Source organism: Rhinatrema bivittatum, chromosome 1 (assembly GCF_901001135.1).
Source record: "Rhinatrema bivittatum chromosome 1, aRhiBiv1.1, whole genome shotgun sequence".
Taxonomy (NCBI): Eukaryota; Metazoa; Chordata; class Amphibia; order Gymnophiona; family Rhinatrematidae; genus Rhinatrema; species Rhinatrema bivittatum.
Window position 1 is genome coordinate 127,352,090 of NC_042615.1, and position 14,838 is coordinate 127,366,927.

At 45.5% G+C, this 14,838-nt stretch overlaps 1 long non-coding RNA gene across 1 annotated transcript in view; it reads right to left on the reverse strand.

The window, feature by feature from the left end:
- LOC115083295 overlaps window positions 1-14,838 on the reverse strand; it is a 33,586-nt gene that overhangs the window by 10,837 nt on the left and 7,911 nt on the right. The window lies entirely within an intron of this gene.

Here is a 14,838-nt window from a genome sequence, read left to right on the forward strand (position 1 = left end):
TCATTCCCGCAAAGATTTTGGACATGAGAAGATAAAGCCAAAGTCTCTAAATTCCCCAAACTGAGCTTAAATCCTGATACCCTCATCAGTTCCTCTAGAGATCTATGGGGTTGCGTCAGGTGTACAAGGAGCTCATCTGCAAATGCAGTAATTCTGAACACTTGAACCCCAAAAGGAAACCCTGAAATATCACAGCTGTCCAGTACTGCCCTCAATAAAGTCTCCCGGGATAGCAAAAATAGGAGATGCGAAAAAGGGAATCCCCCTGGTATAAAGAAAATTCTTCTGCAAGTACACCATTAACCAAAATCATAGCTCTGGGGTTAGAATACAGCACCCATACTACAGTCAAACAAGTCCCAGAAAATCCAAATTTGTCCAACACAAAAAATAAGTAGTCTGAAACCACCTAATTAAATGCTTTTTCAGCATCAAAACTTATTAGCATAGAAGGAATGCTATTTGCTGTGGTTTGAAACATGGAGGCCAAAATCTTTCTTACGTTGAGAACAGGATATCTGCCACGCAAAAAGCCCAACTGGGTGTCTATCAGATCTGGAAGGAAATGAGCCAATCAGCAAAGATCTTAGCTAATAGTTTAGTGTCAAAATTGAATGGCAATATGAGAAAATAAGATTCAGGTAAAAGAAAGTCCTTCCCTTTTTTAGGCAAAACTGTAACTAATGCTTTGTGGTTGCATAAGAACTGTATAATGCCCCTCTCCTTTAATCTGAAGCATCTCTGGCATCATGCTGCATCTCAAGAACTTGGCTGAACTTCCTGTAGCTCTAGATTTCTCTTATAGGCCCTCCAGCCAGGACTTCCTGAGGTGCTGGCTGATGATACCACATCATGCATGAGTATAGAAGGAAGTCTCTTACAACCAGCCAGCACCTCAGAAACAGGTCCCTCTCCTCTGCAGTACATGTGTTGCGACTCCATTGTTCCTGACCCTGTTTGTGCCTCGTTCCTGATCCTGTGTGTGCCTCCTGTGTTTCTGCTTCCATCTGTGTCCCCTGCTCCTGCCCTTGCCTTGCTCTTAGTTGTCTCTTCTCCTTGACTTGACCCTTGTTTCTTCTTGGAGAGATCTCTCGAGCTTGACCTTGGCCTGTTGTCTGACAGCCTGAATGCTGTCTGCCCTGACCTCTGCCCAGACTCTGACACTGAACTAGTAAAAGTTTATTAAAATCACCCCCAAACTCATCAGAGTGCCTTGTAAAGGGGGGCCTGCTGGATCCCTAACTGAACTTCTTGTAAAGTTGTCAGGGCATTCAAAATTTGTCGGGACACTATAAACTGAGGTAGATGCATTTACTGAAAAAAGGCGTCCCTAGCTTCGCGATCAATAGGGCCTTAGAATATAATTGTTGATAATACACCAGTAATACTTTCATAAACTGCAGTTTGGAATTTATAGTGGTACCATTCTTATCCCATAAAGCAGCAATATACTTACTGCCCACACTACATGTTATCATTGAAGCAAGACGTTTACAAGATTTGTTTCCATATTTAAACAGTATGAGGTCTTTATTCAGTAATTCGGTTAGTGGATAAGTTATCCGGCTAAAGTTAGCCAGATAACTTGTCCCATATATTCAGCGGGTTAAACGTCCCGCTGAATATAATCAGCCTAAAATTATCCAGCTGCATAAAGCTGTATAACAAAAATATAACCGTCTATGTTTGAATATAGCTGGTTAAGTTATTGTTATCCAGCTTTGTGTGGCTGGATAACAAGCTACTTAACCGAATATCTTTAAAAGATATCTGACTAAGAAGTCTGTCACTCTATAAAATGACAGGGTCAGATTAGAGGGCAGTAAATCCCCTCTACAAAGCGTGATGCTAAAGCCTTGCCAGGCTATAGTCTCTCACCCCCCACCCACCTTCCTCTCCCCAAATCTATTTAAAACTGAAGTGCACAGCATACAGTCCCCGGTGCCGATCAGTAAACATGCCGTTCAGCTGCCTCCCCACCCCCCCACCCACTCACCCATAGCAAAGAATCGTGGCGCTTGTCCCCATTCCCCCCCCCCCCCCCAATACCTTTTTTTATCTGTGCCAGGAGTGAGGGACCTTCTGCCTCGCTCCCGCCGCTGCTCTGACACTGGCAGCGCTGGAAGTGAGCGCTTACACTGAAGTTTACCCTTCCAGCACTGCCGCTGTCAGAGCAGCGCTAGAAATGCCGGGAGTGGGTCAGGGTATCCCTCACTCCCAGCACAGATAAAAAAAAAAGGTATTGACTGGGATGAGGAGGGTCAGCAGGGGGGGGGGGGGCAGGTGCCATGATTCTTTGTTGTGGGGAGGGGGAAGGCAGATAGGCACCCGAACGGCGTGTTTAATAATCAGGTCCAGGGACCAAGGACTTTATGTTGGGCAATTCATTTTTAAATAGGTTTGGGAAGAGGGGGGTGAGTGGGGGTAAGAGACTATGGCCTGGCAAGGCTTTAGCATCACGCTTTGGGGGAGGGGGGGAATTGGCTGCTCTCTACTGTGAACCTGTTATTTTATAGGGTGACAGCAATACTTAGCCGGATATCTTTTAAAGTAGCATGTTATCCAGCTACACAAGGCAGGATAACTTTAGACCTGCTCAGAAGCAGGCTCACCTAGCCGGATATACCAGATATTCAGCTAGGTCAGCCGCATCACTCAACCCCCGGCTTGGAATGCCCATGAAATGCCCCTTTTTTTATCCGGCTAAATTCTAGAACTTAGCTGGATAAGAGCTTTTGAATATGGATCTCTTTGTATTTAAACATAGAATATAGATTTCTGCACTGCCTGATGTATTAAAGAGTTAAGTGCAGCTTGTGAAGAAATAAAATGGTACCTCGCCTTCGCAGGTAGGCTTTCTAGCTAATATTGCCCGATCTCTATGAACTTGTTTTTCCAGCCTAAAGAGTCTTTTATCCAAGTCTCTTTGCCATCTTATCACATACACTATAATATTCCCTCTGAGGATACAGACCATTTCCCAGTACAATGCTGGTGTGTCCAGATGGATTTTATTGAGTTCATTAAAGGCATTCCATTTTTGTATCAAATTCTTGAAATCCAGAATCTCGAAATATAAACACCAGAAATCTCCACTGTCCCCTCCTGTTCCAAGCCTCCGTCCACTGTATATCAATCCAGTTAGGCGTATGGTCAAAAATTGCCAAGGGTCCTAGAGAAGTTACAGTTTCTTTTAGAAAAACTCTGAGTAGAAACTAACAGGTAGTCAATTCTGGATTACATGTGAATAGTTCCTCTCACCAGGGTGCAACATTCTCCAGATGTCCAATAAGTCTACTTGATCACACATTAGTGGGATGCCTTTATGCCTCAGAAATGTTTCCCTGGGCAAACAGGAAGATTTGTCTAACAATGGATCATGCGGTATATTGAAATTCCCACCAGTGATGATAGAACATGCATGTAATCCCTGCAACTTTTGCAGAAGAATTGAGCAGAAAGTAGAATCAAATGTTAGGGGCATAAATGTTGCAAAAAAAAGTGTTTTCCAAAAAGAGAACCCATTAAACTATAAAACAGCAAACCCCAGAATTTTATAGCACATTGTCCACATGGAGAGAGTCTTGTGAATTAAAATAGTCACACCTGCCTTCTGTAAAACTAAAGTGATCCAATGCACGTCACCAAGCCACCATCTTTTTAGTTTGCTATGCTCGAGAGCAGATAAATGGATTTCATGTATCAATGCTATACCTGCTTTGTGTCTCTGTAAATGTTTGAGAATCTTATAATACTTAACAGGAAAACTCAAGCCCACTACATTCCAAGAAATCAACCTCAAGCCATCATTACCCATCCATATGCAGTGAAAAGGCCTCTAACTATATCGTTAGCAAAATGGTGAAAAAAAATAAGAAAACAAAAATCTCTACCCAGTCCCCCTAAACCGTCTGCAAAACCTAATCCTCCCTCATCCCCATCCCCACAATCCCCTCCTAGCCTGCCCCTACTGCCTATGCCCCCAATCTCCCCCAAATCCCAGAAAACCCACTTAGAATGGAAAACCCATGTGTTAATGCTAGCAGGTCCCTCCAACTCCTGCCCCTTAGTATCATAAAAATAAAACACAATAAGCATTATAAACACATCCAGTTCAAGGGTGAATATAGTAAATCCAAGTTTAGATAGTAGCATCTATAGCAGGTAACTCAGTGCAGGGTTGTGTCCCAAGTCATCAAAAGATCCAGGGGCCTTTCCATGTAACAGGTAAGTAAAAGGAAGTAAATGTAAAAACAGTGTTTCTGACATATAGGAAGCAATAGAAATAAAAACAGGCCAGATACTATAAAACACAAATGCTGTCCTCCAAATGCCTGGTCAGTGACTTGTCTCTGCGTATCCATCGGGCACAGAGGCCTTTAAAAAAAAAAAAAGTCCAAACAATGCTCACACAGTTGTTTGCCAAACTAAACCTTAAAACCTCTGCTTGGCAGTATACTGAGCTCTCATCCGACAGCCCAGATTCTTTGTATCAACAGAAAGAGCCAGACCATGGAAAAAATAAATGTAAGTCTCAAACTGCTGCATTGTAAGCGGCATTAGGCAATGGTTTCTTTAGTGGTGTCAGCGGAGTTAATGTAGAGGGTGACGAATGCTCAAGCTTCCTCCGGGGAATCATAAAAATAATGCTTGCCCACATAAGTAATCTTAAGTCCAGCAGAATATTGAAGTGTGAAGCAAATGTACTGTTTTTGCACAATTTGCTGCATACAGGGGAAATTATTTTATACAAGGCTGCAAGTTTGACTGAGTGCTCTTGAAATATTAAGACTTGGTCGTCCATGGCAGGTTGAAGACCACAACCAACTGCCTGTAGAATGGCCATCTTATGGGCATAGTTCGAAAATCTAGCTACCACTACACTGGGCCAGACACAATTTTCTTGCCAAGGCCCTACCCTTTAGGCCTATTTGATGACCACAGGCTCTAAAGCCTCTGCCAGCTGCAGGTCTTTGGTGAGCCATGTCACCAAAAACCAGCATAGTTCCCCATCAGTCAAAGACTTTGGGAAGCCTATCAACCGCAGATTGTTGCCGTGGGATTTATTTAACCAAATCTTTGAGCCTGTATTCAAAATACCCTCAGGCCTACCTCCGGAATAAAGAAATATAGTGCAGCTCCCACTCCTGGTGACTGCTGGGAGGGCGGCGACGGGGGGTGGTGGACACCCCCAGATCACCGAGATGGAGCTTAATGAGGGCATCTGGGAGGTGAGATGGTACATTGGAAAACACCACCTGGGTTCCCTGCCCAATGATGAGCTCCGTTTGTTGGAACACCCCCCTCCACCACAAGACCCTCTTCAACAGCCGTCTGGACTGCCTGAAGGAACTTGAAAAACATTCTGCTGTTCATCCTTCCCGCTGCCATGACCTGCCTGGGTCCGACCAGCTTGGCCAGTGCAGCGCTTTGGTGGAGGGATTGGACGAGGCCAGCAGTTGGCATCTCAGACCATGTTTCAAGGTAAGGCTGGAGGAACCAGCTGCTGAGAAGTAAAAGCTCGACAGGTCGGGGCCTCCAACCCTTGTCCCAGTTGCAACAACGGTTGCATACAAGGGTTTGGGTGGGGGAGGTGGCACTGATGTCAATGCTGGTGGTAGTGTCAGTGGCGCTGGTGGTGGAAGCACTGGTGATGGCACCTTTGGAAACACTGGCATTCCTGGTGGCCCTGCTTGCCAGGCATCCGCCTTTGAGGAAGAGGAGGGAGGGGAGGGATGATGATGGAGACACCGTCCTCTCTGGTAGGGGGAGGGGGAGGGGGAGGGAGGAAGGTGCCCAAGGGTGGCACCTCTGAGGTCCCGCTGGAAAGGGTGGGGGAGGTCGTATGTTTCACCTTCCTCTTCACAAATGGCTTGTTCCTGGTGGCCATGGTGGTGGGTGTCTTCACCCGAGGGTTGATTGTAGTGGAGAGGGGGGCGCCCCACTTTATACTGTGGCTGGGGTATCTGGGTTGAGGTTGCTTGCGGCTGTTTATTTATTCACAATTTCTCCCTTTTGCTTGACGGCTTCATTGGCCTTGGTGGTGTGAGAGAGGGAGGGGTGATGAAGGGAGGGTTGTGCGGCAGTGGATGAAGGCAAGGATTCTTACCCAGTACCCAGCATAAGAGGCTGAGGGAAGAGAGGAGAGTCTGTGGCATCTATCCAGTGTTACCCACTACCTGTGACTATCTGGTACTACAACGCAAGGATATAGAAATGAAGTCCTTGCCATTTGACAAATGGATCCAAGGTATTTGACTTTGCAGTTAATTGGAGGACACCCATACCAGTTAAACAAACTCAAAAAGGTTTCATAGTTCTAACCAAGAATGGGAAAGGGACCCAGAGAACCATTTTGAATGTTACCCTTGCTTGGCCACTAGAGATATACTAGAGTGTGTGTCTATGTTTTAACAAAGGGAATTTTCCAGCAATGGCTTTAGAGATCTGGCCCAGTCCACCTTAAACCTGATTCAGCAGTGAATCCTGGTCCTGGGCAGAGGTCCCTGTGAAGGAGTATAACTAGCCAGGCCCCAGGTGTGAAGGAAGGCCAAGGGGAGAGAAGAAAGCCTAAGGAAATAGAATACTGCTGAATTAAGTTGTATTATTGCATTTGTTTTTGTTGAACTGAGAAGAATAGCAGTGCTGTTTTGGTTGTTCTGGTCATAAATAAAGAATTTTATGAAAGATTTTGCCAGACTCCAGCCTGAAGTCTATTCTCCAGCTAACTCAAGACTGCTTACGGTGCCACAGGAACATTCAGAAAAAGGTCAGAAGGTAAAAAATACTTTTTGAGTGATAGGTTGGTTCGCTTCCCCCCCTCCGCCCCAGTGCTGAAGAGTTTTGAATTGTGCTGGGAGCTAGGAAAAAAGCAGAATAGGGTCTGTAGCCTTATCTGGGATTCCAGTCTTGATTTGTGGGAGAAGAGGAATATTTCTACAAAGGGAAGGGGATGTAATATAGTGACCCGGTTTTCCCCTGTTTGTATGTGCAGGACAAGGCTAGAAGCCTGGTCCACCTTAAACCCCACAGAGGGAGAGAGCTGTGTGGGAGGGACCCTATGGGGGCAGAGAAGAGTCCAGAGGGCAGGACCTGCTGGCAGAGATAACAGTGTAAGCCCAGCTGGGTTCAAGAGGACCTGAATCTCCAGGAGAGGCAGTACCTGTTACTCTATCTTGTCCAAGACAGCAGGGACAGCTGAATACTGCAAAGGTAGGCAGTGGTTCTCAAAACTGTGTGTGTTTGTTTGTTTTGTGAATAAAGTACATTTTACTTCAGAAAAGCTGGAGTCCGTGTGGTTTCTGACTCCAGGAGAGTGAAACCTGCTTGGTCATCCTCACAATACAGTGCGAGGAGTGGGATTTTTTTTTTCTCAAAGCCTCGCACAGAAAAAAACCCAAGCCTCCAGTGGGGAGGATTGTAGAAGAAAGTTTGCTGTGTAGCCTGCCAAGCATTTGGAGGCAAAAGGATGTGGCTCTGAGAGCACACCAAAGCAGAGCAGTGCTGCTAGGATAGCAGAACACAGAAAAAAGAAAAAACCCTGAAGTTGCCTTTACTTAGGGAGTGGACTGTGGGGCCTGAAAGCTAGGCAGGATTATGTTTGTTTGCGAACTAGAGGCAAGCTCTGTCCAGAGTTTAGGACCTATGCTCCACAGTGTAGTTAGTGCTGGTGAGACAGGATTTTTTTTAAACCTTTTTTTCCCTTTTAAAAGAGAGAGAAAAACAGTTGCACACTGTAGCTGGAATAGGGCGTGGCCCAAGCAGAAAGTGAAACTGCTAGCAAGTACAGCTGCCAGAGGTCTTGGCAGTACACCAGGAAACCTAGTCTGGATCCAGTGGGGGTTACTGCAGTGCAGGTGAAATAAAGGAGAAGGAAATGGGCTTAATTACCACTACTTCTGTGTAGTGGGAATTCCCCAGTCCCAAGAGCTGGCAGGAAGAACCTGAGACTGGAAGCCTGGCAGTTGGAAAGGCCATCCAGGTCAGTGGGGCCAGCAAAGCCACTCCAGCTTCCATAGATGCCTTGTGAAAGGAATTGTGTCAGCTGGTCACTAAAGTACAAGAAATTGCAGTGGAAGTGTCCCAAATGGAGAGGGAGCTAAGGCAACTCACCATAGAAAACACTATACTAGTGAATGACTTGTGAAAAACTCCCAGCTGCCCAGAAATGAAGCCAAGCAAGGCAGAAGGATTCCTGGAAGCTGAAGAAGCATAGCAGCTGTTTGTAGCAGAAAGCAGCAATGGAGCTGGAGCCCAGGTGGCCTTTATATTGACTGTGTTACCTGAGGTTGGCGCTGCAGGTGGTCCCAAGGAAGACCCTGCAGGGTGCCCAAACACTACTGGGAGCAAAAACAGGTCCCGTGGGATGCTCAGAGAAGGGGGCTATGAACAACCCTGAAAGAGGGGTCACAGAGAGCCGGAGGGCAACACAGACTGCCCAGAAGGAGGCAGTACTGGATGGCCTGTGAGAGGCAGTATTGAGAAGCCTGAGAGAGGTACTGCCAAGGGGCCAATTGAAGAGGCCGCAGAGGCCAGGTAGTCCCTAGCAAAAGGGAGTACAGAGAAGCCAATGCATGGCAGTGAAGAGGAGTTTGTGAGAGCTGTGATGGAATCACCAGAGGGTGCTGGTTGTGAAAGTACAGAAGAGGCACAAATCATCATAAAGATGACTGAAGAGTACTCACTGCAAGTCCTGCAGCCAGTTCAAGGAGCCTCTCTAGGTTGGAAGTGGAACCCAGAGCCAAGAATGGACTCAGATAAAGGTTTGTGGGCATACACTGGGTGAGGGCCATAATGGGTGGTACTATCAGTATCGTTTGGGGTTACCCTAAGGTGTGGGGATAAGCATGACCCTAGATCCTTGTCCCCAAACTTAGCTGATGGGAAGCAACTTGAAAGGGAATGGGGTATGTGGTATTTCCCTGGATGGGTTCCAGGGGGAAGTAGTGTCACTTGGATCAATGGTTCCAAGCTGGGGAGGGGGGGGGGGGTATGAAACGGAGTGACCCCATTTTTCCCCCTGTTTCTATGTGCAGGACTAGGCTTTTAGCCTGGTCTACCTTAAACCCCAAAGAGGGAGCGAGCTCTGTGAGTGAGACCCTGCGGGGGGCAGAGAAGAGGCCAGAGGGCGGAACCAGCTGGCAAGGATAAGAGTGTAAGCCCAGTTGGGTTCAAGAGGCCCCATGCCTCCAAGAGAGGCAGCTCCTGTTAATTATCCTGTCCAAGACAGCAGGGAGAGCTGAATACTGCAAAGGTAGGCAGAGGTTTTAAACACTGTGTTTCTTTGTTTTGTGGTTCCATTTGGAAATGAAAAAGATGTTGGCATCTTTAAATAATTCTACTTCAGATCTTGATTCTATGCCCTCATTTTTTTATTAAAGATAAGGAATTGGGATTAGCTGAATACCTAATGCCTTTGGTCAATTTTACTTTGACCACTGATCAAATTCCAAATTTTAAAAAAGAAAAAGTCTGAATGCAAGTGATCCCAAGAATTATTACCCCATTCCATTTGTGATGAAAGCAATAGAAAATGGAGAAATTACTTACCTGATAATTTCGTTTTCCTTAGTGTAGACAGATGGACTCAGGACCAATGGGGCACAGTGCACTCCCGACAGCAGATAGCAGATGGGAGACGGAGCCAGATCCCAAAGCCGACGTCAGCCCACATACACCCACGCAGGAAGCTCCATTCCCAAGCATTCTCCTTGAAAAGCAATTGTGGATATGTGTGCTCTGATAACTTGATTAACTTGGTTAACTAGGACTGGTTCAACTGATTTTCCAATTGGAGACTGCCAGTGCACTCAACCGGATAACGCCGACACCTGGAAACTATGGGTGTCTTGAACTAGGGTAATACTTGGCTTACCTGTGCTTGTCTTGTTCGAGACTTGTCACCCGAGGTTCCAGGATTCCGGGGCAGCCGTGGGCGGGTTGCTGAGTCCATCTGTCTAAACTAAGGAAAACAAAATTATCAGGTAAGTAATTTCTCCATTTCCTAGCGTGTAGCCAGATGGACTCAGGACCAATGGGATGTACAAATGCTACTCCCGAACCGGGCGGGAGGCTGCCCGTGGCCCACTTAGTACTGCCCTTGCAAAGGTTGTGTTCTCCCGGGCCTTGACATCCAGGCGGTAGAACCTGGAGAAGGTATGTATGGAGGACCACGTCGCCGCCTGACAGATCTCGGTAGGCGACAGCATCTTGGTTTCTGCCCAGGACACTGCCTGGGACCTTGTAGAATGGGCCTTAAGCTGTAGAGGTGGGGGCTTCCCTGCCTCTATGTAGGCCGCCTTGATTACTTCTTTGATCCAGCAGGCTATGGTTGCCCGTGAGACCGCTTCCCCCTGTTTCTTCCCACTGTGAAGGACGAACAGGTGGTCCATCTTTCGTACAGATTCCAATCTTTCCAGGTATCGAACTAGTAGTCTACTGACGTTAAGATGGTGAAGAAGGCGTGAATCTTCCGAGTCCTTATGTTCATCTGGAGATGGCAGCGAGATGGTTTGCTTAGAACCTGAGGAACGGTTCCCGACATGATAGTGCTTGAAGCTCAGAGATGCGACGGGTTGGACATATTGCCACTAGGAATGCAGTCTTCAAGGTCAGGAGCCGTAGTGACAGACTGTGTGTAGGTCTGAAGGAAGCTCCCACTAGCAAGTCTAGTACTAGATTGAGATTCCATAAGGGCACCGGCCACTTTAATGGTGGTTGGATTTGTTTGACCCCTCTCAGGAAGCGGGAAACATTTGGATGGGTTGATAGACTGATGCCGTCCACTTTGGCTCTGAAGCAGGCCAACGCGGCCACCTGAACATTAAGGGAGTTGAGAGACAACCCCTTCTTCAAGCCATCCTGCAGAAATTCCAGGATCATGGGGATGTTGGCTGTCCGCGGAAGGATCTCGCAGTCCTCACACCAGTCTTCACCAGGCTTTGAATACTCTCCATATCCGGGCCTGGCACTTTATGAGACTGGCTAGACCCAATCCCCTCCCAAATTTCTTGTTTGGTGATCGGGGTGTTTAAGGCTTGCAGTTGTGCAGCAGTAAGGGTGGGCAAGGAAATGGAGATGAAAAAATTACGCTTAACTACTCTTGCCTGGGGCTGAGACTCCGCCGCATAGAGTTTCATAGAACTGTCGGAATAGTTCACAAATTTGAGGGCCGGAGATACACCCCTGTCTATCTCGGAGGGCCGCAATAAAAGCCGACCCCCTTTGAGCTCGGATCTGGTTCACCAATAATTTACCCATTTTATTACCAAATCTATATAGGTTATGTAAGTAGCAAAGCAAATCTCACTGTGTCTTTCGGTGGATGTAGCAATTCAGTGTGTTCAACAAATCTCGATAATTCTGTTTAGCCTGAGTAGTGGGGTGAGCTATCATTTTTTGTTTTGCCACCTGGACATCTTTTCCCAGATCTATTAACTGTTTACTAGCTAGTTTCCTTTGCATGATGACATATGCAATGATTTCCCCCCTCATAGTCACCTCCAACTAAAATAAAGTTGGAGTGTCCTGATGTTGTGAATTGTGATGTGTGTAATTTTTTCATTTTTCCTGGAGAAAGACCATGAAGTCTTTATCCTCAGAAAGGTGTGCCGGGAAACGCCACCGGGGTTGTGTTTGTTTCGGGCCCTCTAGGTGCGCATCGATTCATAACATACCGTGGTCAGAACATTCTGCGGGGCCTATCTCTGCCGATCCTATTTTGTTAAAACATTGTGGGGAAGTCAGGATATAGTCTATTATGGACATAGAATTATGGGCACGAGCTATATGGGTGTAATCTCTCTGTTCAGGATATAAAATCTTCCAGGGATCTACCAGTTGCAGGTGGTGACAGAGGAATGGTATTCCTTTCCGTATAGAAGTTTTGGGATGGGGCTCTGGATTTGAGTGGACCAGTGTTTGATCTGCCACTTGGTTAAAATCTCTGGTGAGTAGTATTAACCCTTTTCTGTTTTGCTTTGAGTTATGCTAAATGTGTGAAAAACTGCTGGTACGAGTTCAGGGCGTAAATACTGCAGAGCGTTACCTCCTCACCAAATAGTTTTCCTATGGCTAAAACATAGCATCCCTCCACATCAGAAATGATCTTGGCTTCTTCAAAAACCATATGTTTCCCTATCAAGATCACTATTCCCCCTTTCCTGTTCTGTGCAGGGGAATAAAATACCTTCCCCACCCAGACCCGGGATAGTTTCTGGCTTTCCACCGCTGTTAAATGCGTCTCTTGCAAAAATACAATTTTGGCGTTATGCCGTCTCAGTGATTGTAGTATTTTTGTCCTCTTTACAGGGGAAGGCAGCCCTGCTACGTTCCAAGATATACATCGAAGCCTGTTAGCCATCTGTTTGATGTGGCGTGATAATGAAATAGATAACAATTCCATATGTAATAAACCTGATGGCACACCCCTCCCAGCCTAAATGTGATAAAAAGTCATGGGATAGGTGGCAATGTCCTTTCGTGGATTGCAAACTGGCTAAAAGACAGGAAACAGAGAGTAGGATTAAATGGGCAATTTTCTCAGTGGAAGGGAGTGGACAGTGGAGTGCCTCAGGGATCTGTATTGGGACCTTTACTTTTCAATATATTTATAAATGATCTGGAAAGAAATACGACAAGTGAGATAATCAAATTTGCAGATGACACAAAATTGTTCAGAGTAGTTAAATCACAAGCAGATTGTGATAAATTGCAGGAAGACCTTGTGAGACTGGAAAATTGGGCATCCAAATGGCAGATGAAATTTAATGTGGATAAGTGCAAGGTGATGCATATAGGGAAAAATAACCCATGCTATAATTACACAATGTTGGGTTCCATATTAGGTGCTACAACCCAAGAAAGAGATCTAGGTGTCATAGTGGATAACACATTGAAATCATCGGTACAGTGTGCTGCGGCAGTCAAAAAAGCAAATAGAATGTTGGGAATTATTAGAAAGGGAATGGTGAATAAAACGGAAAATGTCATAATGCCTCTGTATCGCTCCATGGTGAGACCGCACTTTGAATACTGTGTACAATTCTGGTCGCCGCATCTCAAAAAAGATATAATTGCAATGGAGAAGGTACAGAGAAGGGCTACCAAAATGATAAGGGGAATGGAACAACTCCCCTATGAGGAAAGACTAAAGAGGTTAGGACTTTTCAGCTTGGAGAAGAGACGACTGAGGGGGGATATGATAGAGGTGTTTAAAATCATGAGAGGTCTAGAACGGGTAGATGTGAATCGGTTATTTACTCTTTCGGATAGTAGAAAGACTAGGGGGCACTCCATGAAGTTAGCATGGGGCACATTTAAAACTAATCGGAGAAAGTTCTTTTTTACTCAACGCACAATTAAACTCTGGAATTTGTTGCCAGAGGATGTGGTTAGTGTAGTTAGTATAGCTGTGTTTAAAAAAGGATTGGATAAGTTCTTGGAGGAGAAGTCCATTACCTGCTATTAAGTTCACTTAGAGAATAGCCACTGCCATTAGCAATGGTAGCATGGAATGGACTTAGTTTTTGGGTACTTGCCGGGTTCTTGTGGCCTGGATTGGCCACTGTTGGAAACAGGATGCTGGGCTTGATGGACCCTTGGTCTGAGCCAGTATGGCATTTTCTTATGTTCTTATGTGAATTAGCGGTATGAGAATCTGTTGGAAGAACATAGAATTGTATTCCCAGGATAGAAAATGGCGCCTATTCAGAAAAACCCTAGCGCTGCCTCAATCCCCATCCCCTCCCCCTCCCTGCACCCCCAACTCCACCTGCAAATTTATCACTGAAGTCCTCCATATAATGGAGGTAGGACGCCACCTGAGTAACCCTACTGGCTCCTCCGCCAGAAGCAAAGCGTCACTAAGAATGAGCAAACCTTATAACAGTATATTAAACTAGTGCATCCCACTTTACAGTCTTACAGGCCGATACAGTAAAAATCGTGGGAGAGCGGGCGAGTGTTCGCTCTCCTGTGCGCGCAATTCAGAAAAAAAAAATATTCAAATTAGGACCTGTGGTAAAAAGAGGCACTAGGGACACTACCGCATCCCTATCACCTCTTTTTTGACAGGAGTGGTGGCTGTCAGCGAGTTTGACAGCTGACACTCAATTTTGCTGGTGTCGGTTCTCAAACCCGCTGACAGCCACGGGTTCAGAAACCGGACGCCGGCAAAATTGAGCATCCAGTTTTCAACCCGTGAGCTGCGGGCCGATTTTAAATTTATTTTTTTTTAATTATTTTTAACTTTTGGGACCTCTGACTTAATATTGCCATGATATTGCTTAATTTATTTTTTGATCATGATCGGTTAATGTGTCCTTATTGTAAGGAATAGTATTTTGTTCCAAGGTTACATCGTTATGGTTTTACTTTTGTTTTATTCTTTGTACATTGTTTTTGTTTTATTGTTTTATTGTATCACCCACCTGAGTTCTTTGTAAACCGGCATGATGTGCTGCACGAATGTCGGTAAATAAAAGTTAATAAATAAAATAAATAAATAAATAAATATGTATCACTCAATGGCCTTGCCAGCGAGTCCTGTCCCATTCCACAGAACCCCAGAGAAATATTCCCCTATCCTGGGGAAACAATTCAAGGCTCTTCAAGGCTGGGAAGGTTATCCCCTGTGAAAGGGATGGGGTGGGGGCAGGGGAATGTTTACATGAGGAATCTAAGAAACACAGAGTCACTTATTTACATAGTTGACTTGTTTGTGGATTTCATCTGAAAGACATTTGTACAGGGTGCCATATTTTATGTCTATGCCATATTATCAGCAAAGTTGTGCTGGAACAGTAGCTTCGCTTCCAGTTCAGTTTCTGAAACTTATCA